This window comes from Paralichthys olivaceus, chromosome 5 (genome assembly GCF_024713975.1).
Source record: "Paralichthys olivaceus isolate ysfri-2021 chromosome 5, ASM2471397v2, whole genome shotgun sequence".
Classification (NCBI taxonomy): domain Eukaryota; kingdom Metazoa; phylum Chordata; class Actinopteri; order Pleuronectiformes; family Paralichthyidae; genus Paralichthys; species Paralichthys olivaceus.
In genome coordinates this window covers 22909926-22934232 of record NC_091097.1, presented here as the reverse complement: position 1 = coordinate 22934232, position 24307 = coordinate 22909926, and the positions used below count along the sequence as shown (strand labels likewise).

The following is a 24307-nucleotide window of genomic DNA, read 5'->3' as shown; positions in this document are numbered from 1 at the left end:
CAGCGCCCTCTGCAAAGAAAAGTCTAAAAAGATTACAGCACCTGGTATTCCCAGGCGGTTTCCCATCCAAGTACTAACCAGGCCCGACCCTGCTTAGCTTCCGAGATCGGACGAGATCGGGCGTGTTCAGGGTGGTATGGCCGTAAGCCATTAACTCCACCCACAATACCTCCTTTATACATGTGAATCATCATCATCATCAATGGTTCTTCTGTTGCTTTGCAACCATAGAATCTTGAGGTTTGGGTGGGCGGGGGGGTCAATTGTTCCAAAATCAATCTCAAGGTGCAATTTTGTCATATCGTTGCAAGAAAAAAATCATTACAATTTTCAAAAATGACCTTCAGCAATATTGTCAGTGTTTCATATCCAGTTGTTTCCCTGATGCAGAGTAAACTCCTTGCTCTTTCATCGCTCTCTCCAAATAAGACAATTTGAAAATGATATGTTAATAAAACATGAATAAAGTAGTGTTTTGATTAGAAACAAATCTGATGAATGCTCACTCTCACCGATGATGTGAGGGTTCCATATTCTTTTTTCCTTTGATGAACAGTCTTTCCTGCTCTTTCCAAGAGGTGTCTCCTCTGAAGCAGGAGCAACAGCGCCCTCTGCAAAGAAAAGTCTAAAAAGCTTACAGCACCTGGTATTCCCAGGCGGTCTCCCATCCAAGTACTAACCAGGCCCGACCCTGCTTAGCTTCCGAGATCAGACGTGTTCAGGGTGGTATGGCCGTTAGCGATTAACTCCACCCACAATACCTCCTTTATACATGTGAATCATCACCATCATCAATGGTTCTTCTGTTGCTTTGCAACCATAGAATCTTGAGGTGTGGGTGGGCGGGAGGGTCAATTGTTCCAAAATCAATCTCAAGGTGCAATTTTGTCATATCGTTGCAAGAAAAAAATCATTACAATTTTCAAAAATGACCTTCAGCAATATTGTCAGTGTTTCATATCCAGTTGTTTCCCTGATGCAGAGTAAACTCCCTGCTCTCTCATCGCTCTCTCCAAATAAGACAATTTGAAAATGATATGTTCATAAAACACGAATAAAGTAGTGTTTTGATTAGAAACAAATCTGATGAATGCTCACTCTCACCTTTCAGTGATGATGTGAGGGTTCCATATTCTTTTTTCCTTTGATGAACAGTCTTTCCTGCTCTTTCCAAGAGGTGTCTCCTCTGAAGCAGCAGCAACAGCGCCCTCTGCAAAGAAAAGTCTAAAAAGCTTACAGCACCTGGTATTCCCAGGCGGTCTCCCATCCAAGTACTAACCAGGCCCGACCCTGCTTAGCTTCCGAGATCAGACGAGATCAGGCGTGTTCAGGGTGGTATGGCCGTAAGCGATTAACTCCACCCACAATACCTCCTTTATACATGTGAATCATCACCATCATCAATGGTTCTTCTGTTGCTTTGCAACCATAGAATCTTGAGGTGTGGGTGGGCGGGAGGGTCAATTGTTCCAAAATCAATCTCAAGGTGCAATTTTGTCATATCGTTGCAAGAAAAAAATCATTACAATTTTCAAAAATGACCTTCAGCAATATTGTCAGGGTTTCATATCCAGTTGTTTCCCTGATGCAGAGTAAACTTCCTGCTCTTTCATCGCTCTCTCCAAATAAGACAATTTGAAAATGATATGTTAATAAAACATGAATAAAGTAGTGTTTTGATTAGAAACAAATCTGATGAATGCTCACTCTCACCTTTCAGTGATGATGTGAGGGTTCCATATTCTTTTTTCCTTTGATGAACAGTCTTTCCTGCTCTTTCCAAGAGGTGTCTCCTCTGAAGCAGCAGCAACAGAGCCTCTGCAAAGAAAAGTCTTAAAAGCTTACAGCACCTGGTATTCCCAAGCGGTCTCCCATCGAAGTACTAACCAGGCCTGATCCTGATTAGCTTCCGAGATCGGACGTGTTCAGGGTGGTATGGCCGTTAGCGATTAACTCCACCCACAATACCTCCTTTATACATGTGAATCATCACCATCATCAATGGTTCTTCTGTTGCTTTGCAACCATATAATCTTGAGGTGTGGGTGGGCGGGGGGGGTCAATTGTTCCAAAATCAATCTCAAGGTGTAATTTTGTCATATCGTTGCAAGAAAAAAATCATTACAATTTTCAAAAATGACCTTCAGCAATATTGTCAGTGTTTCATATCCAGTTGTTTCCCTGATGCAGAATAAACTCCCTGCTCTTTCATCGCTCTCTCCAAATAAGACAATTTGAAAATGATATGTTAATAAAACATGAATAAAGTAGTGTTTTGATTAGAAACAAATCTGATGAATGCTCACTCTCACCTTTCAGTGATGATGTGAGGGTTCCATATTCTTTTTTCCTTTGATGAACAGTCTTTCCTGCTCTTTCCAAGAGGTGTCTCCTCTGAAGCAGCAGCAACAGCGCCCTCTGCAAAGAAAAGTCTAAAAAGCTTACAGCACCTGGTATTCCCAGGCGGTCTCCCATCCAAGTACTAACCAGGCCCGACCCTGCTTAGCTTCCGAGACCAGACGAGATCGGGCGTGTTCAGGGTGGTATGGCCGTAAGCGATTAACTCCACCCACAATACCTCCTTTATACATGTGAATCATCACCATCATCAATGGTTCTTCTGTTGCTTTGCAACCATAGAATCTTGAGGTGTGGGTGGGCGGGAGGGTCAATTGTTCCAAAATCAATCTCAAGGTGCAATTTTGTCATATCGTTGCAAGAAAAAAATCATAACAATTTTCAAAAATGACCTTCAGCAATATTGTCAGGGTTTCATATCCAGTTGTTTCCCTGATGCAGAGTAAACTCCCTGCTCTTTCATCGCTCTCTCCAAATAAGACAATTTGAAAATGATATGTTAATAAAACATGAATAAAGTAGTGTTTTGATTAGAAACAAATCTGATGAATGCTCACTCTCACCTTTCAGTGATGATGTGAGGGTTCCATATTCTTTTTTCCTTTGATGAACAGTCTTTCCTGCTCTTTCCAAGAGGTGTCTCCTCTGAAGCAGCAGCAACAGCGCCCTCTGCAAAGAAAAGTCTAAAAAGCTTACAGCACCTGGTATTCCCAGGCGGTCTCCCATTCAAGTACTAACCAGGCCCGACCCTGCTTAGCTTCCGAGATCGAACGAGATCGGGCGTGTTCAGGGTGGTATGGCCGTAAGCGATTAACTCCACCCACAATACCTCCTTTATACATGTGAATCATCACCATCATCAATGGTTCTTCTGTTGCTTTGCAACCATAGAATCTTGAGGTGTGGGTGGTCGGGAGGGTCAATTGTTCCAAAATCAATCTCAAGGTACAATTTTGTCATATCGTTGCAAGAAAAAAATCATTACAATTTTCAAAAATGACCTTCAGCAATATTGTCAGGGTTTCATATCCAGTTGTTTCCCTGATGCAGAGTAAACTTCCTGCTCTTTCATCGCTCTCTCCAAATAAGACAATTTGAAAATGATATGTTAATAAAACATGAATAAAGTAGTGTTTTGATTAGAAACAAATCTGATGAATGCTCACTCTCACCTTTCAGTGATGATGTGAGGGTTCCATATTCTTTTTTCCTTTGATGAACAGTCTTTCCTGCTCTTTCCAAGAGGTGTCTCCTCTGAAGCAGCAGCAACAGCGCCCTCTGCAAAGAAAAGTCTAAAAAGCTTACAGCACCTGGTATTCCCAGGCGGCCTCCCATTCAAGTACTAACCAGGCCCGACCCTGCTTAGCTTCCGAGATCGGACGAGATCGGGCGTGTTCAGGGTGGTATGGCCGTAAGCGATTAACTCCACCCACAATACCTCCTTTATACATGTGAATCATCACCATCATCAATGGTTCTTCTGTTGCTTTGCAACCATAGCATCTTGAGGTGTGGGTGGGCGGGAGGGTCAATTGTTCCAAAATCAATCTCAAGGTGCAATATTGTCATATCGTTGCAAGAAAAAAATCATTACAATTTTCAAAAATGACCTTCAGCAATATTGTCAGTATTTCATATCCAGTTGTTTCCTTGATGCAGAGTAAACTCCCTGCTCTTTCAACGCTCTCTCCAAATAAGACAATTTGAAAATGATATGTTAATAAAACATGAATAAAGTAGTGTTTTGATTAGAAACAAATCTGATGAATGCTCACTCTCACCTTTCAGTGATGATGTGAGGGTTCCATATTCTTTTTTCCTTTGATGAACAGTCTTTCCTGCTCTTTCCAAGAGGTGTCTCCTCTGAAGCAGCAGCAACAGCGCCCTCTGCAAAGAAAAGTCTAAAAAGCTTACAGCACCTGGTATTCCCAGGCGGTCTCCCATCCAAGTACTAACCAGGCCCGACCGTGCTTAGTTTCCGAGATCAGACGAGATCGGGCGTGTTGAGGGTGGTATGGCCGTAAGCGATTAACGCCACCCACAATACCTCCTTTATACATGTGAATCATCACCATCATCAATGGTTCTTCTGTTGCTTTGCAACCATAGAATCTTGAGGTGTGGGTGGGCGGGAGGGTCAATTGTTCCAAAATCAATCTCAAAGTGCAATTTTGTCATATCGTTGCAAGAAAAAAATCATTAAGATTTTCAAAAGTGACCTTCAGCAATATTGTCAGTGTTTCATATCCAGTTGTTTCCTTGATGCAGAGTAAACTCCCTGCTCTTTCATCGCTCTCTCCAAATAAGACAATTTGAAAATGATATGTTAATAAAACATGAATAAAGTAGTGTTTTGATTAGAAACAAATCTGATGAATGCTCACTCTCACCTTTCAGTGATGATGTGAGGGTTCCATATTCTTTTTTCCTTTGATGAACAGTCTTTCCTGCTCTTTCCAAGAGGTGTCTCCTCTGAAGCAGCAGCAACAGCGCCCTCTGCAAAGAAAAGTCTAAAAAGCTTACAGCACCTGGTATTCCCAGGCGGTCTCCCATCCAAGTACTAACCAGGCCCGACCCTGCTTAGCTTCTGAGATCAGACGAGATCGGGCGTGTTCAGGGTGGTATGGCCGTAAGCGATTAACTCCACCCACAATACCTCCTTTATACATGTGAATCATCACCAACATCAATGGTTCTTCTGTTGCTTTGCAACCATAGAATCTTGAGGTGTGGGTGGGCGGGGGGGTCAATTGTTCCAAAATCAATCTCAAGGTGCAATTTTGTCATATCGTTGCAAGAAAAAACCATTACAATTTTCAAAAATGACCTTCAGCAATATTGTCAGTATTTCATATCCAGTTGTTTCCTTGATGCAGAGTAAACTCCCTGCTCTTTCATCGCTCTCTCCAAATAAGACAATTTGAAAATGATATGTTAATAAAACATGAATAAAGTAGTGTTTTGATTAGAAACAAATCTGATGAATGCTCACTCTCACCTTTCAGTGATGATGTGAGGGTTCCATATTCTTTTTTCCTTTGATGAACAGTCTTTCCTGCTCTTTCCAAGAGGTGTCTCCTCTGAAGCAGCAGCAACAGCGCCCTCTGCAAAGAAAAGTCTAGAAAGCTTACAGCACCGGGTATTCCCAGGCGGTCTCCCATCCAAGTACTAACCAGGCCCGACCCTGCTTAGCTTCCGAGATCAGACGAGATCGGGCGTGTTCAGGGTGGTATGGCCGTAAGCGATTAACTCCACCCACAATACCTCCTTTATACATGTGAATCATCACCATCATCAATGGTTCTTCTGTTGCTTTGCAACCATAGAATCTTGAGGTGTGGGTGGGCGGGAGGGTCAATTGTTCCAAAATCAATCTCAAGGTGCAATTTTGTCATATCGTTGCAAGAAAAAAATCATTACAATTTTCAAAAATGACCTTCAGCAATATTGTCAGGGTTTCATATCCAGTTGTTTCCCTGATGCAGAGTAAACTTCCTGCTCTTTCATCGCTCTCTCCAAATAAGACAATTTGAAAATGATATGTTAATAAAACATGAATAAAGTAGTGTTTTGATTAGAAACAAATCTGATGAATGCTCACTCTCACCTTACAGTGATGATGTGAGGGTTCCATATTCTTTTTTCCTTTGATGAACAGTCTTTCCTGCTCTTTCCAAGAGGTGTCTCCTCTGAAGCAGCAGCAACAGCGCCCTATGCAAAGAAAAGTCTTAAAAGCTTACAGCACCTGGTATTTCCAGGCGGTCTCCCATCCAAGTACTAACCAGGCCCGATCCTGCTTAGCTTCCGAGATCGGACTTGTTGAGGGTGATATGGCCGTAAGCGATTAACTCCACCCACAATACCTCCTTTATACATGTGAATCATCAACATCATCAATGGTTCTTCTGTTGCTTTGCAACCGTAGCATCTTGATGTGTGGGCGGGTTGGGGGGGTCAATAGTTCAAAAATCAATCTCAAGGTGAAATTTTGTCATATCGTTGCAAGAAAAAAATCATTACAATTTTCAAAAATGACCTTCAGCAATATTGTCAGTGTTTCATATCCAGTTGTTTCCTTGATGCAGAGTAAACTCCCTGCTCTTTCATCGCTCTCTCCAAATAAGACAATTTGAAAATGATATGTTAATAAAACATGAATAAAGTAGTGTTTTGATTAGAAACAAATCTGATGAATGCTCACTTTCACCTTTCAGTGATGATGTGAGGGTTCCATATTCTTTTTTCCTTTGATGAACAGTCTTTCCTGCTCTTTCCAAGAGGTGTCTCCTCTGAAGCAGCAGCAACAGCGCCCTCTGCAAAGAAAAGTCTAAAAAGCTTACAGCACCTGGTATTCCCAGGCGGTCTCCCATTCAAGTACTAACCAGGCCCCACCCTGCTTAGCTTCCGAGATCAGACGAGATCGGGCGTGTTTTTTTTTTCTCTTTTATTATAAAATAAATCAGTTTTTATGTACAAGAAAACTTGAATTCCAATGTAACATCACAAAAAATAAATAAAATCAAATGCAAACAATAACCATCAGCTTTTACCAAATCGGCCCTCCTGCCAAGTATTATGCAAAACTATACATCAGTTTTCCTTTGTGATTGACAGAAATGAAACTGCATCCCTTAACAAAGTGTTGAAATTCTTCCTTATCATACTTAAAAATTAAACTTATGTCTTTTTTCAACCCCGATACAAAGTAGGCCCAGACAGATATTATTCTTTGTTCAAAATGTGCTAGATTCCTTCTTAGCCATATAGCATATCTAGCGTGACTTAGTACATGGTTTATCATATTTATGTTTATTTTCTCTTTCTTTTCCCATACTCCAAAGAAAACTATTTTTTTCCAGTCCTTTCCCTCAAAGTACTGCTTCCCCCAGTTCTTTTGCAAGAAATCCTTTAACTTCGTGAAAAAGATCTTCAGCTTGTCACACTCATAATACAAATGCATTAATGTCTCCGGAACAGTTTTGCATATATCGCATTCCCTTCTTACATTCTTATTTATTTGGTGTATCACCACATTTGTGTACAGTCTGTTGTGCCGTAATTTAAAGTCATGATCCTGACATTCTATACTATTCTTGCTTACATTCCACTGCTTCCATATTTGATTTCCTTCCATACCTGGGAACACCTTTTCCCAAACCTTTTCCGATGCAGGTTCCTTAAATTCATTTTGGATCAGCGCTTTGTAGTAGTCTTTTACCTTTGAATCACTTAGTGGCCTTTTCTCACCATTATTTTCCATATATAACTCGGGGAACGTTATTTTCCTTTCTATAACCACGTTATTTTCTATTTGCCTCACCCAATCTATTGGTATGCTTCCTTTTATTTTGTCATACATATTTACAGTAGTTGTTTCATTCATTTCATCGTCATACTCCTTAACTGCGTCTATTATAGCCTGGTCCCTTAGAAACCCAGGTATGAATTCATATAGGCAATCTTTTATTTGCGTTAGTCCGGAATAAAATAATTTTTTATCCCATAGCATGTTATTGTTCATTTTTATCAATGGGTTACACCATATTGGTTGATTTATTACCTGACTGTATTTTGTGCAGTCATATTTAATGTTTATTCTGTATTTCCCCCATGCCTCAAACACCTCTTTATAATATCTAGGCACTTTCTCATATATGGAGCTTTTCATTATCATTATTAGACCGTTTTCTTCACATCTTCCATTTTTATATAAATATTCCCTAAAAACATTTTTCCATCCATAATCAATCCTATCGTACAGATACTTTTTAACAGTTTTTATTCGTATTGCTTTTTTCTTAATATTCAAATCCACCAGTTTCAATCCTCCTTCTTCATATTTGCCTATCAGTGTCTTTTGTGCTATTCTTGCCAGTTTCCCATCCCAAATGTAATTTGTAATTGTGCTGTTTAGCTCTTTGTGCACCCACTCTGGCATGTCTATCACCGTCAAGGCATAGACAATCTTGGATAGTATTAATGCATTTACCACTAAAACCTTCCCCTTTAATTTTAATCTCCTCGGCTTCCACGCATTTAATGTGTTTTTCACTTTATTTATTACCCCATTCCATGTCTCATCTCTCGCCTCCTTTTCTTTCCCTCCCATATTTATCCCCAATATTTTCATATAATCCTTTGAAATTCTAAAAGGTATGTTACAATCACTTTGGCTTATATTTCCGACGTACATTATTTCAGTTTTGTCTATATTTACTTTAGCCCCTGCTGCTCTCCCATATACTTCCATTTTTCCCATTATCCTTTTCACGCTATTCATATTTTTTACCATACAAGTGGTGTCATCAGCATATTGCTGTATTTTGCTTTCACCTCCATTTGGCAATTTTATCCCCTCTATGTTCTTATCCTTCTTTATCATTTCCGCGAGACTTTCTGCAGTTAAGCTGTAAAGTACTGCCGATAGCGGGCACCCTTGCCTCACAGATCTCTCCAATGGAAAAGGATCCGTTATAGCTCCATTTATTTTTATCCTACTCTTTGCATTTTTGTACAATAATTTAATCCAGTTGATTATTCTTTGCCCAAAACCAAATTTTTCTAATGTGCAAAATAAAAAACTATGCTCAACCCTATCGAAAGCTTTATCAAGGTCCATACTTAAAATAATTCCACCATCCTTCCCCATGCATTCAATTGTGTCCCTTATTGTGCAAATAATGTCCGATATGTCCCTCCCTGGTATCCCGTACGCCTGTGTTGGTGCTATGATTGTTGGTGCTGCTGTTTTTATTCTGTTTACTAATACTTTTGCTAAAATCTTGTAATCTGTGTTTAGTACAGTTAGCGGCCTATAGTTTTCCAGTTTTCTTTTGCTTCCCTTATTTTTATATATGATCGTTATTAGTCCTGTTGCCAGCGACTCTGGTACCTCCTGCTCCTTCTCCATCTCTGCATAAATTATGCTTAAAATTGGGAGCAGCTCGTCGATAAATGTTTTATAAAATTCACTTGTAAGGCTATCTGTTCCCGGACTTTTATTGGTATTTAATGACATTATTGATTCTTTTATTTCTATGACTTTGATGTTGTCATCACACATACTTTTCTCATCATTTGTTATCGTTTTCTTAATATTACCTAATACTGTAATTCTATCTTCCTCCTTTGCAATTCCTTTTTTGTATAGATTTTTATAAAATGTCCCAACATTTCCAATAATGTCTACAAAATCATTTACTATCTCTCCATTTTCATTTTCTAACTCTTCAATATATACCCTCTCCTGTTTCCTTTTTTCTAATCCCAAAAAATATCCTGTGCATCTCTCCCCCTTCATCGCATATTTCTCCCTACTCCTTGTTATTGCCCCCATACATTTATTCTGTTCATAAACGTCCAGTTTGGATTTCACCTTTATGTATTGTTCTATGCTATGTTTTGGATCCTTATCAATTCTTTCTGCCTCTTCTGCCAGCTCATCCTTCAACCATTTTATTTTCTCTCTTTCTTTAAAAGCCCGGACCTTTGCATATCTAATACTTATTGTCCTTATCTTTTGCTTCAGTCTTTCCCACCATAATCCCTTGCTTCTACATATGTCTATGTTATTTTTTCCATTCTCTATGCAGGCCACTATTTTCCTTCTATATCCCTCTTCCTCTAGGAGAGTATTGTTTAGGCACCACACTCCTCCTCCCCTTCTCTCTATCCCAGTACCAACCTCTATTGACAGGATTGCATGGTCACTGAATGATGTGAATTCATACACCATATTTTTTATAAATTTAACCATTGTCTGATGTGCTATACATAAGTCTATCCTGCTTTGTTTTAGTTCCCCCATTACTATTTGCCTTCTTGAGTATTCTCTCCTGTTTGGGTTTTCGTTCCTCCATACATCAATTAATTGTTTTTCCTCCAATGTTTTCAGAAAAATCTTTCTTGAAGTATCATTTTTTAATTGCTTCCCTCTTGCCACATCCAACCTTGTACTTTTTAAATTAAAATCTCCCACTATTATACAGTTTCCCACACACCATTTTCCTAAATCCAAGAAAAAAACCTTCCTGTCTGCTTCTATATTTGGTGCATATATATTAATTATTCGGTACTCTATCTTTTTGTATTTAAATTCTATGATTATGGCTCTTCCTTCTTTTCCTTTGTAGATTTCTTTGAGGTTTTCTACAGCATTATTTCTTATCAGGATTGCTACCCCACATGATTTATCCGTACCATGGTTTGTATACATACTGTCTTTCCATTTTGTTTTTATATCTTCCATGATCTGGTCTGTCCAGTTCGTTTCTTGCAGACATAATATGTCATTATTTCTACATTTATTTAATAGTTTTTCAAATTTGCTTTGATTTCTTAGCCCATTTGTGTTGAATGAAATCAAGCTTAACATTAAACATATAATTATGGTTTCATTCCCAACCTTCATTTTGTCCTTCTTTCCTCCTTCTTCCTCCTTTTCTCCTCAGCTCGGAGCACAGCTTTCCTTTTCTTTGTGGTCCCCTCCGCCTTTCATTCCTTCTGCGGTCTGGTTACACTCTCTTCCTCTGAAATATCCTCGATAACCATGAAGTCCATCGCAGTTTCCCTCTCGTCTCGATTTCCTTCTCCATGCTGCTTTACTCCAATGCCGCCGGTTCCGTCTGCTGGAGTCTTTTCACGGGGAGCCTTCTCTCCACTCGATTCCTCTCCGGACCGGCTCTCCTCCTGCCCTGTAGTTTCCACCACGTCTCCTGCTGCGACGTCCCTCCGGGTTTGCCGTTCTTGGTTCTGCACCTTGGACTCCACCCCGCTCTCTGGGACGCCCCCTGGGTCTCCCTCCGTCTGCATGTCGTCATCGTCGCTTTTCTCTGTCTCCTCCTTCTCGCTGTCAGTGCTGTTGCCCTCCTCCTCCACATCGACATCTTCTCTCTCCGCTGCTTTTGGCACACACTCCCTTGCATAGTGTCCCTGTTCTTTACATCTGTGACATCTGAATTCTGGGCATTCTCTGAAGATGTGACCCGGTTGTATACATAGTCTGCATACTTTCCCCTGTCCGTCATGGATCACGCGAAAGTATTCTCCCCCCACTAGTGTTTCGAACTTGGTTGAGTAGGGTAACGATTTCACTGTTTCAGTGAACCGGACCTTCAAGAACCTGGTTCCATCGGCTACGTCCGTTCCTGGCCACATTCTTTTTTTGATTGGCGAGATTGCCTTAACTCCCCATTCTGCAAGTTTTAAAAGAATGACACGATCCACAATGTACGTCGGCAAGTTTAGAAATGATACCACTAGTTCGTCATTTCTAATTTCTTTTGCAAAAATCGTGCTCTTCTTTATTCTAATCCCATCTAACAGTTTATCCTTCCCTTCAACATTGTCCATTGTTATTTCATATTTCTTGGGCGTGGTAAAACGGCATCCATTCACCACCCCGCACGTTTTTTTAACTTCACTCAAAAGTTCCATCATAGTCACCATCTCATCTCCAATGATCTCTACCGCCAAGGTAAGCGCCCTCTCAAATTTCTTTTCTGTGCTTGGAAGAGGCTCCGAGGTACTTTTACTGCTGTCCGTGATCCTTCTCGTGGTCGTTTCCTTTCCAATGTCGGCATTCTTTGTCGGTTGCTGCATCTTGCCGTTGTCAATGATCCTGCAGGTGGTCGTGGTCTTTCCCTGGTCAGTATTCTTAGGCGATCTCTGCTCCATGCCGTTTTCCATATTCTTTGTCGTTGTGCTTGCCGGTCCGCTGTCAGTTGCCATGAGATCTGTCCTACTCCTCTCTACTCGCTCTCTCCTCTCTTTGACGTCACTCATTCAAAACACACACACCCTCAAAAAAAGAGATGTTCCCCCGAACAGCAAGCTGCTGGGGGAATAAAATCGAACACAAAAAGTAAAAAAACACTCTCACTCACTTTCAATCTAGCCCAAAACAAAAAAACAAAAAGAATTCCTCCTGCTCTCTCCACCTGCTCTCTCTGCTCCTTCACTGCCTGGTTGCACACCTGAACGCAATCAGACGTGATCAGGCGTGTTCAGGGTGGTATGGCCGTAAGCGATTAACTCCACCCACAATACCTCCTTTATACATGTGAATCATCACCATCATCAATGGTTCTTCTGTTGCTTTGCAACCATAGAATCTTGAGGTGTGGGTGGGCGGGAGGGTCAATTGTTCCAAAATCAATCTCAAGGTGCAATTTTGTCATATCGTTGCAAGAAAAAAATCATTACAATTTTCAAAAATGACCTTCAGCAATATTGTCAGGGTTTCATATCCAGTTGTTTCCCTGATGCAGAGTAAACTTCCTGCTCTTTCATCGCTCTCTCCAAATAAGACAATTTGAAAATGATATGTTAATAAAACATGAATAAAGTAGTGTTTTGATTAGAAACAAATCTGATGAATGCTCACTCTCACCTTTCAGTGATGATGTGAGGGTTCCATATTCTTTTTTCCTTTGATGAACAGTCTTTCCTGCTCTTTCCAAGAGGTGTCTCCTCTGAAGCAGCAGCAACAGCGCCCTCTGCAAAGAAAAGTCTAAAAAGCTTACAGCACCTGGTATTCCCAGGCGGTCTCCCATCCAAGTACTAACCAGGCCCAACCCTGCTTAGCTTCCGAGATCAGACGAGATCAGGCGTGTTCAGGGTGGTATGGCCGTAAGCGATTAACTCCACCCACAATACCTCCTTTATACATGTGAATCATCACCATCATCAATGGTTCTTCTGTTGCTTTGCAACCATAGAATCTTGAGGTGTGGGTGGGCGGTAGGGTCAATTGTTCCAAAATCAATCTCAAGGTGCAATTTTGTCATATCGTTGCAAGAAAAAAATCATTACAATTTTCAAAAATGACCTTCAGCAATATTGTCAGGGTTTCATATCCAGTTGTTTCCCTGATGCAGAGTAAACTTCCTGCTCTTTCATCGCTCTCTCCAAATAAGACAATTTGAAAATGATATGTTAATAAAACATGAATAAAGTAGTGTTTTGATTAGAAACAAATCTGATGAATGCTCACTCTCACCGATGATGTGAGGGTTCCATATTCTTTTTTCCTTTGATGAACAGTCTTTCCTGCTCTTTCCAAGAGGTGTCTCCTCTGAAGCAGCAGCAACAGCGCCCTATGCAAAGAAAAGTCTTAAAAGCTTACAGCACCTGGTATTCCCAAGCGGTCTCCCATCGAAGTACTAACCAGGCCCGACCCTGCTTAGCTTCCGAGATCGGACGTGTTCAGGGTGGTATGGCCGTAAGCGATTATCTCCACCCACAATACCTCCTTTATACATGTGAATCATCACCATCATCAATGGTTCTTCTGTTGCTTTGCAACCATAGAATCTTGAGGTGTGGGTGGGCGGGGCGGTCAATTGTTCCAAAATCAATCTCAAGGTGCAATTTTGTCATATCGTTGCAAGAAAAAAATCATTACAATTTTCAAAAATGACCTTCAGCAATATTGTCAGTGTTTCATATCCAGTTGTTTCCCTGATGCAGAGTAAACTCCCTGCTCTTTCATCGCTCTCTCCAAATAAGACAATTTGAAAATGATATGTTAATAAAACATGAATAAAGTAGTGTTTTGATTAGAAACAAATCTGATGAATGCTCACTCTCACCGATGATGTGAGGGTTCCATATTCTTTTTTCCTTTGATGAACAGTCTATCCTGCTCCTTCCAAGAGGTGTCTCCTCTGAAGCAGCAGCAACAGCGCCCTCTGCAAAGAAAAGTCTAAAAAGCTTACAGCACCTGGTATTCCCAGGCGGTCTCCCATTCAAGTACTAACCAGGCCCCACCCTGCTTAGCTTCCGAGATCAGACGAGATCAGACGTGTTCAGGGTGGTATGGCCGTAAGCGATTAACTCCACCCACAATACCTCCTTTATACATGTGAATCATCACCATCATCAATGGTTCTTCTGTTGCTTTGCAACCATAGAATCTTGAGGTGTGGGTGGGCGGGAGGGTCAATTGTTCCAAAATCAATCTCAAGGTGCAATTTTGTCATATCGTTGCAAGAAAAAAATCATTACAATTTTCAAAAATGACCTTCAGCAATATTGTCAGGGTTTCATATCCAGTTGTTTCCCTGATGCAGAGTAAACTTCCTGCTCTTTCATCGCTCTCTCCAAATAAGACAATTTGAAAATGATATGTTAATAAAACATGAATAAAGTAGTGTTTTGATTAGAAACAAATCTGATGAATGCTCACTCTCACCTTTCAGTGATGATGTGAGGGTTCCATATTCTTTTTTCCTTTGATGAACAGTCTTTCCTGCTCTTTCCAAGAGGTGTCTCCTCTGAAGCAGCAGCAACAGCGCCCTCTGCAAAGAAAAGTCTAAAAAGCTTACAGCACCGGGTATTCCCAGGCGGTCTCCCATCCAAGTACTAACCAGGCCCGATCCTGATTAGCTTCCGAGATCGGACGTGTTCAGGGTGGTATGGCCGTTAGCGATTAACTCCACCCACAATACCTCCTTTATACATGTGAATCATCACCATCATCAATGGTTCTTCTGTTGCTTTGCAACCATAGAATCTTGAGGTGTGGGTGGGCGGGGGGGTCAATTGTTCCAAAATCAATCTCAAGGTGCAATATTGTCATATCGTTGCAAGAAAAAAATCATTACAATTTTCAAAAATGACCTTCAGCAATATTGTCAGTATTTCATATCCAGTTGTTTCCTTGATGCAGAGTAAACTCCCTGCTCTTTCATCGCTCTCTCCAAATAAGACAATTTGAAAATGATATGTTAATAAAACATGAATAAAGTAGTGTTTTGATTAGAAACAAATCTGATGAATGCTCACTCTCACCTTTCAGTGATGATGTGAGGGTTCCATATTCTTTTTTCCTTTGATGAACAGTCTTTCCTGCTCTTTCCAAGAGGTGTCTCCTCTGAAGCAGCAGCAACAGCGCCCTCTGCAAAGAAAAGTCTAAAAAGCTTACAGCACCTGGTATTCCCAGGCGGTCTCCCATCCAAGTACTAACCAGGCCCGACCCTGCTTAGCTTCCGAGATCAGACGAGATCGGGCGTGTTCAGGGTGGTATGGCCGTAAGCGATTAACTCCACCCACAATACCTCCTTTATACATGTGAATCATCACCATCATCAATGGTTCTTCTGTTGCTTTGCAACCATAGAATCTTGAGGTGTGGGTGGGCGGGAGGGTCAATTGTTCCAAAATCAATCTCAAGGTGCAATTTTGTCATATCGTTGCAAGAAAAAACCATTACAATTTTCAAAAATGACCTTCAGCAATATTGTCAGTATTTCATATCCAGTTGTTTCCTTGATGCAGAGTAAACTCCCTGCTCTTTCATCGCTCTCTCCAAATAAGACAATTTGAAAATGATATGTTAATAAAACATGAATAAAGTAGTGTTTTGATTAGAAACAAATCTGATGAATGCTCACTCTCACCTTTCAGTGATGATGTGAGGGTTCCATATTCTTTTTTCCTTTGATGAACAGTCTTTCCTGCTCTTTCCAAGAGGTGTCTCCTCTGAAGCAGCAGCAACAGCGCCCTCTGCAAAGAAAAGTCTAAAAAGCTTACAGCACCGGGTATTCCCAGGTGGTCTCCCATCCAAGTACTAACCAGGCCCGACCCTGCTTAGCTTCCGAGATCAGACGAGATCGGGCGTGTTCAGGGTGGTATGGCCGTAAGCGATTAACTCCACCCACAATACCTCCTTTATACATGTGAATCATCACCATCATCAATGGTTCTTCTGTTGCTTTGCAACCATAGAATCTTGAGGTGTGGGTGGGCGGGAGGGTCAATTGTTCCAAAATCAATCTCAAGGTGCAATTTTGTCATATCGTTGCAAGAAAAAAATCATTACAATTTTCAAAAATGACCTTCAGCAATATTGTCAGGGTTTCATATCCAGTTGTTTCCCTGATGCAGAGTAAACTTCCTGCTCTTTCATCGCTCTCTCCAAATAAGACAATTTGAAAATGATATGTTAATAAAACATGAATAAAGTAGTGTTTTGATTAGAAACAAATCTGATGAATGCTCACTCTCACCTTACAGTGATGATGTGAGGGTTCCATATTCTTTTTTCCTTTGATGAACAGTCTTTCCTGCTCTTTCCAAGAGGTGTCTCCTCTGAAGCAGCAGCAACAGCGCCCTATGCAAAGAAAAGTCTTAAAAGCTTACAGCACCTGGTATTTCCAGGCGGTCTCCCATCCAAGTACTAACCAGGCCCGATCCTGCTTAGCTTCCGAGATCGGACTTGTTGAGGGTGATATGGCCGTAAGCGATTAACTCCACCCACAATACCTCCTTTATACATGTGAATCATCAACATCATCAATGGTTCTTCTGTTGCTTTGCAACCGTAGCATCTTGATGTGTGGGCGGGTTGGGGGGGTCAATAGTTCAAAAATCAATCTCAAGGTGAAATTTTGTCATATCGTTGCAAGAAAAAAATCATTACAATTTTCAAAAATGACCTTCAGCAATATTGTCAGTGTTTCATATCCAGTTGTTTCCTTGATGCAGAGTAAACTCCCTGCTCTTTCATCGCTCTCTCCAAATAAGACAATTTGAAAATGATATGTTAATAAAACATGAATAAAGTAGTGTTTTGATTAGAAACAAATCTGATGAATGCTCACTTTCACCTTTCAGTGATGATGTGAGGGTTCCATATTCTTTTTTCCTTTGATGAACAGTCTTTCCTGCTCTTTCCAAGAGGTGTCTCCTCTGAAGCAGCAGCAACAGCGCCCTCTGCAAAGAAAAGTCTAAAAAGCTTACAGCACCTGGTATTCCCAGGCGGTCTCCCATTCAAGTACTAACCAGGCCCCACCCTGCTTAGCTTCCGAGATCAGACGAGATCGGGCGTGTTTTTTTTTTCTCTTTTATTATAAAATAAATCAGTTTTTATGTACAAGAAAACTTGAATTCCAATGTAACATCACAAAAAATAAATAAAATCAAATGCAAACAATAACCATCAGCTTTTACCAAATCGGCCCTCCTGCCAAGTATTATGCAAAACTATACATCAGTTTTCCTTTGTGATTGACAGAAATGAAACTGCATCCCTTAACAAAGTGTTGAAATTCTTCCTTATCATACTTAAAAATTAAACTTATGTCTTTTTTCAACCCCGATACAAAGTAGGCCCAGACAGATATTATTCTTTGTTCAAAATGTGCTAGATTCCTTCTTAGCCATATAGCATATCTAGCGTGACTTAGTACATGGTTTATCATATTTATGTTTATTTTCTCTTTCTTTTCCCATACTCCAAAGAAAACTATTTTTTTCCAGTCCTTTCCCTCAAAGTACTGCTTCCCCCAGTTCTTTTGCAAGAAATCCTTTAACTTCGTGAAAAAGATCTTCAGCTTGTCACACTCATAATACAAATGCATTAATGTCTCCGGAACAGTTTTGCATATATCGCATTCCCTTCTTACATTCTTATTTATTTGGTGTATCACCACATTTGTGTACAGTCTGTTGTGCCGTAATTTAAAGTCATGATCCTGACATTCTATACTATTCTTGCTTACATTCCACTGCTTCCATATTTGATTTCCTTCCATACCTGGGAACACCTTTTCCCAAACCTTTTCCGATGCAGGTTCCTTAAATTCATTTTGGATCAGCGCTTTGTAGTAGTCTTTTACCTTTGAATCACTTAGTGGCCTTTTCTCACCATTATTTTCCATATATAACTCGGGGAACGTTATTTTCCTTTCTATAACCACGTTATTTTCTATTTGCCTCACCCAATCTATTGGTATGCTTCCTTTTATTTTGTCATACATATTTACAGTAGTTGTTTCATTCATTTCATCGTCATACTCCTTAACTGCGTCTATTATAGCCTGGTCCCTTAGAAACCCAGGTATGAATTCATATAGGCAATCTTTTATTTGCGTTAGTCCGGAATAAAATAATTTTTTATCCCATAGCATGTTATTGTTCATTTTTATCAATGGGTTACACCATATTGGTTGATTTATTACCTGACTGTATTTTGTGCAGTCATATTTAATGTTTATTCTGTATTTCCCCCATGCCTCAAACACCTCTTTATAATATCTAGGCACTTTCTCATATATGGAGCTTTTCATTATCATTATTAGACCGTTTTCTTCACATCTTCCATTTTTATATAAATATTCCCTAAAAACATTTTTCCATCCATAATCAATCCTATCGTACAGATACTTTTTAACAGTTTTTATTCGTATTGCTTTTTTCTTAATATTCAAATCCACCAGTTTCAATCCTCCTTCTTCATATTTGCCTATCAGTGTCTTTTGTGCTATTCTTGCCAGTTTCCCATCCCAAATGTAATTTGTAATTGTGCTGTTTAGCTCTTTGTGCACCCACTCTGGCATGTCTATCACCGTCAAGGCATAGACAATCTTGGATAGTATTAATGCATTTACCACTAAAACCTTCCCCTTTAATTTTAATCTCCTCGGCTTCCACGCATTTAATGTGTTTTTCACTTTATTTATTACCCCATTCCATGTCTCATCTCTCGCCTCCTTTTCTTTCCCTCCCATATTTATCCCCAATATTTTCATATAATCCTTTGAAATTCTAAAAGGTATGTTACAATCACTTTGGCTTATATTTCCGACGTACATTATTTCAGTTTTGTCTATATTTACTTTAGCCCCTGCTGCTCTCCCATATACTTCCATTTTTCCCATTATCCTTTTCACGCTATTCATATTTTTTACCATACAAGTGGTGTCATCAGCATATTGCTGTATTTTGCTTTCACCTCCATTTGGCAATTTTATCCCCTCTATGTTCTTATCCTTCTTTATCATTTCCGCGAGACTTTCTGCAGTTAAGCTGTAAAGTACTGCCGATAGCGGGCACCCTTGCCTCACAGATCTCTCCAATGGAAAAGGATCCGTTATAGCTCCATTTATTTTTATCCTACTCTTTGCATTTTTGTACAATAATTTAATCCAGTTGATTATTCTTTGCCCAAAACCAAATTTTTCTAATGTGCAAAATAAAAAACTATGCTCAACCCTATCGAAAGCTTTATCAAGGTCCATACTTAAAATAATTCCACCATCCTTCCCCATGCATTCAATTGTGTCCCTTATTGTGCAAATAATGTCCGATATGTCCCTCCCTGGTATCCCGTACGCCTGTGTTGGTGCTATGATTGTTGGTGCTGCTGTTTTTATTCTGTTTACTAATACTTTTGCTAAAATCTTGTAATCTGTGTTTAGTACAGTTAGCGGCCTATAGTTTTCCAGTTTTCTTTTGCTTCCCTTATTTTTATATATGATCGTTATTAGTCCTGTTGCCAGCGACTCTGGTACCTCCTGCTCCTTCTCCATCTCTGCATAAATTATGCTTAAAATTGGGAGCAGCTCGTCGATAAATGTTTTATAAAATTCACTTGTAAGGCTATCTGTTCCCGGACTTTTATTGGTATTTAATGACATTATTGATTCTTTTATTTCTATGACTTTGATGTTGTCATCACACATACTTTTCTCATCATTTGTTATCGTTTTCTTAATATTACCTAATACTGTAATTCTATCTTCCTCCTTTGCAATTCCTTTTTTGTATAGATTTTTATAAAATGTCCCAACATTTCCAATAATGTCTACAAAATCATTTACTATCTCTCCATTTTCATTTTCTAACTCTTCAATATATACCCTCTCCTGTTTCCTTTTTTCTAATCCCAAAAAATATCCTGTGCATCTCTCCCCCTTCATCGCATATTTCTCCCTACTCCTTGTTATTGCCCCCATACATTTATTCTGTTCATAAACGTCCAGTTTGGATTTCACCTTTATGTATTGTTCTATGCTATGTTTTGGATCCTTATCAATTCTTTCTGCCTCTTCTGCCAGCTCATCCTTCAACCATTTTATTTTCTCTCTTTCTTTAAAAGCCCGGACCTTTGCATATCTAATACTTATTGTCCTTATCTTTTGCTTCAGTCTTTCCCACCATAATCCCTTGCTTCTACATATGTCTATGTTATTTTTTCCATTCTCTATGCAGGCCACTATTTTCCTTCTATATCCCTCTTCCTCTAGGAGAGTATTGTTTAGGCACCACACTCCTCCTCCCCTTCTCTCTATCCCAGTACCAACCTCTATTGACAGGATTGCATGGTCACTGAATGATGTGAATTCATACACCATATTTTTTATAAATTTAACCATTGTCTGATGTGCTATACATAAGTCTATCCTGCTTTGTTTTAGTTCCCCCATTACTATTTGCCTTCTTGAGTATTCTCTCCTGTTTGGGTTTTCGTTCCTCCATACATCAATTAATTGTTTTTCCTCCAATGTTTTCAGAAAAATCTTTCTTGAAGTATCATTTTTTAATTGCTTCCCTCTTGCCACATCCAACCTTGTACTTTTTAAATTAAAATCTCCCACTATTATACAGTTTCCCACACACCATTTTCCTAAATCCAAGAAAAAAACCTTCCTGTCTGCTTCTATATTTGGTGCATATATATTAATTATTCGGTACTCTATCTTTTTGTATTTAAATTCTATGATTATGGCTCTTCCTTCTTTTCCTTTGTAGATTTCTTTGAGGTTTTCTACAGCATTATTTCTTATCAGGATTGCTACCCCACATGATTTATCCGTACCATGGTTTGTATACATACTGTCTTTCCATTTTGTTTTTATATCTTCCATGATCTGGTCTGTCCAGTTCGTTTCTTGCAGACATAATATGTCATTATTTCTACATTTATTTAATAGTTTTTCAAATTTGCTTTGATTTCTTAGCCCATTTGTGTTGAATGAAATCAAGCTTAACATTAAACATATAATTATGGTTTCATTCCCAACCTTCATTTTGTCCTTCTTTCCTCCTTCTTCCTCCTTTTCTCCTCAGCTCGGAGCACAGCTTTCCTTTTCTTTGTGGTCCCCTCCGCCTTTCGTTCCTTCTGCGGTCTGGTTACACTCTCTTCCTCTGAAATATCCTCGATAACCATGAAGTCCATCGCAGTTTCCCTCTCGTCTCGATTTCCTTCTCCATGCTGCTTTACTCCAATGCCGCCGGTTCCGTCTGCTGGAGTCTTTTCACGGGGAGCCTTCTCTCCACTCGATTCCTCTCCGGACCGGCTCTCCTCCTGCCCTGTAGTTTCCACCACGTCTCCTGCTGCGACGTCCCTCCGGGTTTGCCGTTCTTGGTTCTGCACCTTGGACTCCACCCCGCTCTCTGGGACGCCCCCTGGGTCTCCCTCCGTCTGCATGTCGTCATCGTCGCTTTTCTCTGTCTCCTCCTTCTCGCTGTCAGTGCTGTTGCCCTCCTCCTCCACATCGACATCTTCTCTCTCCGCTGCTTTTGGCACACACTCCCTTGCATAGTGTCCCTGTTCTTTACATCTGTGACATCTGAATTCTGGGCATTCTCTGAAGATGTGACCCGGTTGTATACATAGTCTGCATACTTTCCCCTGTCCGTCATGGATCACGCGAAAGTATTCTCCCCCCACTAGTGTTTCGAACTTGGTTGAGTAGGGTAACGATTTCACTGTTTCAGTGAACCGGACCTTCAAGAACCTGGTTCCATCGGCTACGTCCGTTCCTGGCCACATTCTTTTTTTGATTGGCGAGATTGCCTTAACTCCCCATTCTGCAAGTTTTAAAAGAATGACACGATCCACAATGTACGTCGGCAAGTTTAGAAATGATACCACTAGTTCGTCATTTCTAATTTCTTTTGCAAAAATCGTGCTCTTCTTTATTCTAATCCCATCTAACAGTTTATCCTTCCCTTCAACATTGTCCATTGTTATTTCATATTTCTTGGGCGTGGTAAAACGGCATCCATTCACCACCCCGCACGTTTTTTTAACTTCACTCAAAAGTTCCATCATAGTCACCATCTCATCTCCAATGATCTCTACCGCCAAGGTAAGCGCCCTCTCAAATTTCTTTTCTGTGCTTGGAAGAGGCTCCGAGGTACTTTTACTGCTGTCCGTGATCCTTCTCGTGGTCGTTTCCTTTCCAATGTCGGCATTCTTTGTCGGTTGCTGCATCTTGCCGTTGTCAATGATCCTGCAGGTGGTCGTGGTCTTTCCCTGGTCAGTATTCTTAGGCGATCTCTGCTCCATGCCGTTTTCCATATTCTTTGTCGTTGTGCTTGCCGGTCCGCTGTCAGTTGCCATGAGATCTGTCCTACTCCTCTCTACTCGCTCTCTCCTCTCTTTGACGTCACTCATTCAAAACACACACACCCTCAAAAAAAGAGATGTTCCCCCGAACAGCAAGCTGCTGGGGGAATAAAATCGAACACAAAAAGTAAAAAAACACTCTCACTCACTTTCAATCTAGCCCAAAACAAAAAAACAAAAAGAATTCCTCCTGCTCTCTCCACCTGCTCTCTCTGCTCCTTCACTGCCTGGTTGCACACCTGAACGCAATCAGACGTGATCAGGCGTGTTCAGGGTGGTATGGCCGTAAGCGATTAACTCCACCCACAATACCTCCTTTATACATGTGAATCATCACCATCATCAATGGTTCTTCTGTTGCTTTGCAACCATAGAATCTTGAGGTGTGGGTGGGCGGGAGGGTCAATTGTTCCAAAATCAATCTCAAGGTGCAATTTTGTCATATCGTTGCAAGAAAAAAATCATTAAGATTTTCAAAAATGACCTTCAGCAATATTGTCAGGGTTTCATATCCAGTTGTTTCCCTGATGCAGAGTAAACTTCCTGCTCTTTCATCGCTCTCTCCAAATAAGACAATTTGAAAATGATATGTTAATAAAACATGAATAAAGTAGTGTTTTGATTAGAAACAAATCTGATGAATGCTCACTCTCACCTTTCAGTGATGATGTGAGGGTTCCATATTCTTTTTTCCTTTGATGAACAGTCTTTCCTGCTCTTTCCAAGAGGTGTCTCCTCTGAAGCAGCAGCAACAGCGCCCTCTGCAAAGAAAAGTCTAAAAAGCTTACAGCACCTGGTATTCCCAGGCGGTCTCCCATCCAAGTACTAACCAGGCCCAACCCTGCTTAGCTTCCGAGATCAGACGAGATCAGGCGTGTTCAGGGTGGTATGGCCGTAAGCGATTAACTCCACCCACAATACCTCCTTTATACATGTGAATCATCACCATCATCAATGGTTCTTCTGTTGCTTTGCAACCATAGAATCTTGAGGTGTGGGTGGGCGGTAGGGTCAATTGTTCCAAAATCAATCTCAAGGTGCAATTTTGTCATATCGTTGCAAGAAAAAAATCATTACAATTTTCAAAAATGACCTTCAGCAATATTGTCAGGGTTTCATATCCAGTTGTTTCCCTGATGCAGAGTAAACTTCCTGCTCTTTCATCGCTCTCTCCAAATAAGACAATTTGAAAATGATATGTTAATAAAACATGAATAAAGTAGTGTTTTGATTAGAAACAAATCTGATGAATGCTCACTCTCACCGATGATGTGAGGGTTCCATATTCTTTTTTCCTTTGATGAACAGTCTTTCCTGCTCTTTCCAAGAGGTGTCTCCTCTGAAGCAGCAGCAACAGCGCCCTATGCAAAGAAAAGTCTTAAAAGCTTACAGCACCTGGTATTCCCAAGCGGTCTCCCATCGAAGTACTAACCAGGCCCGACCCTGCTTAGCTTCCGAGATCGGACGTGTTCAGGGTGGTATGGCCGTAAGCGATTATCTCCACCCACAATACCTCCTTTATACATGTGAATCATCACCATCATCAATGGTTCTTCTGTTGCTTTGCAACCATAGAATCTTGAGGTGTGGGTGGGCGGGGCGGTCAATTGTTCCAAAATCAATCTCAAGGTGCAATTTTGTCATATCGTTGCAAGAAAAAAATCATTACAATTTTCAAAAATGACCTTCAGCAATATTGTCAGTGTTTCATATCCAGTTGTTTCCCTGATGCAGAGTAAACTCCCTGCTCTTTCATCGCTCTCTCCAAATAAGACAATTTGAAAATGATATGTTAATAAAACATGAATAAAG

General features: G+C 40.3%; 13 non-coding genes and 7 pseudogenes across 13 annotated transcripts; all 20 read right to left on the bottom strand.

The window, feature by feature from the left end:
* Positions 1–29: 29 nt before the first annotated feature.
* LOC138408506 (5S ribosomal RNA) lies at positions 30–148 on the bottom strand. The gene has a single exon (XR_011241825.1). It is a non-coding gene; the product is annotated as a 5S ribosomal RNA (ribosomal RNA).
* Positions 149–631: 483 nt separating this feature from the next.
* Positions 632–740, bottom strand: LOC138409819 (5S ribosomal RNA; annotated as a pseudogene).
* Positions 741–1230: 490 nt separating this feature from the next.
* On the bottom strand, positions 1231–1349 carry LOC138408392 (5S ribosomal RNA). Its single transcript, XR_011241711.1, has one exon. It is a non-coding gene; the product is annotated as a 5S ribosomal RNA (ribosomal RNA).
* A 489-nt stretch (positions 1350–1838) lies between these two features.
* Positions 1839–1947, bottom strand: LOC138409966 (5S ribosomal RNA; annotated as a pseudogene).
* A 491-nt stretch (positions 1948–2438) lies between these two features.
* On the bottom strand, positions 2439–2557 carry LOC138408406 (5S ribosomal RNA). Its single transcript, XR_011241725.1, has one exon. It is a non-coding gene; the product is annotated as a 5S ribosomal RNA (ribosomal RNA).
* A 490-nt stretch (positions 2558–3047) lies between these two features.
* LOC138408308 (5S ribosomal RNA) lies at positions 3048–3166 on the bottom strand. The gene has a single exon (XR_011241627.1). It is a non-coding gene; the product is annotated as a 5S ribosomal RNA (ribosomal RNA).
* Positions 3167–3656: 490 nt separating this feature from the next.
* Positions 3657–3775, bottom strand: LOC138408511 (5S ribosomal RNA). The gene has a single exon (XR_011241830.1). It is a non-coding gene; the product is annotated as a 5S ribosomal RNA (ribosomal RNA).
* A 490-nt stretch (positions 3776–4265) lies between these two features.
* LOC138409290 (5S ribosomal RNA) lies at positions 4266–4384 on the bottom strand. Its single transcript, XR_011242610.1, has one exon. It is a non-coding gene; the product is annotated as a 5S ribosomal RNA (ribosomal RNA).
* Positions 4385–4874: 490 nt separating this feature from the next.
* LOC138408721 (5S ribosomal RNA) lies at positions 4875–4993 on the bottom strand. Its single transcript, XR_011242040.1, has one exon. It is a non-coding gene; the product is annotated as a 5S ribosomal RNA (ribosomal RNA).
* Positions 4994–5482: 489 nt separating this feature from the next.
* On the bottom strand, positions 5483–5601 carry LOC138408115 (5S ribosomal RNA). The gene has a single exon (XR_011241433.1). It is a non-coding gene; the product is annotated as a 5S ribosomal RNA (ribosomal RNA).
* A 490-nt stretch (positions 5602–6091) lies between these two features.
* On the bottom strand, positions 6092–6200 carry LOC138409977 (5S ribosomal RNA; annotated as a pseudogene).
* Positions 6201–12874: 6674 nt separating this feature from the next.
* Positions 12875–12993, bottom strand: LOC138408164 (5S ribosomal RNA). The gene has a single exon (XR_011241482.1). It is a non-coding gene; the product is annotated as a 5S ribosomal RNA (ribosomal RNA).
* A 483-nt stretch (positions 12994–13476) lies between these two features.
* On the bottom strand, positions 13477–13585 carry LOC138409723 (5S ribosomal RNA; annotated as a pseudogene).
* A 483-nt stretch (positions 13586–14068) lies between these two features.
* On the bottom strand, positions 14069–14187 carry LOC138409126 (5S ribosomal RNA). The gene has a single exon (XR_011242447.1). It is a non-coding gene; the product is annotated as a 5S ribosomal RNA (ribosomal RNA).
* A 490-nt stretch (positions 14188–14677) lies between these two features.
* Positions 14678–14786, bottom strand: LOC138409925 (5S ribosomal RNA; annotated as a pseudogene).
* A 490-nt stretch (positions 14787–15276) lies between these two features.
* On the bottom strand, positions 15277–15395 carry LOC138410113 (5S ribosomal RNA). Its single transcript, XR_011242909.1, has one exon. It is a non-coding gene; the product is annotated as a 5S ribosomal RNA (ribosomal RNA).
* Positions 15396–15884: 489 nt separating this feature from the next.
* Positions 15885–16003, bottom strand: LOC138410171 (5S ribosomal RNA). Its single transcript, XR_011242967.1, has one exon. It is a non-coding gene; the product is annotated as a 5S ribosomal RNA (ribosomal RNA).
* Positions 16004–16493: 490 nt separating this feature from the next.
* On the bottom strand, positions 16494–16602 carry LOC138409976 (5S ribosomal RNA; annotated as a pseudogene).
* A 6674-nt stretch (positions 16603–23276) lies between these two features.
* Positions 23277–23395, bottom strand: LOC138408163 (5S ribosomal RNA). The gene has a single exon (XR_011241481.1). It is a non-coding gene; the product is annotated as a 5S ribosomal RNA (ribosomal RNA).
* A 483-nt stretch (positions 23396–23878) lies between these two features.
* On the bottom strand, positions 23879–23987 carry LOC138409722 (5S ribosomal RNA; annotated as a pseudogene).
* Positions 23988–24307: the final 320 nt, after the last annotated feature.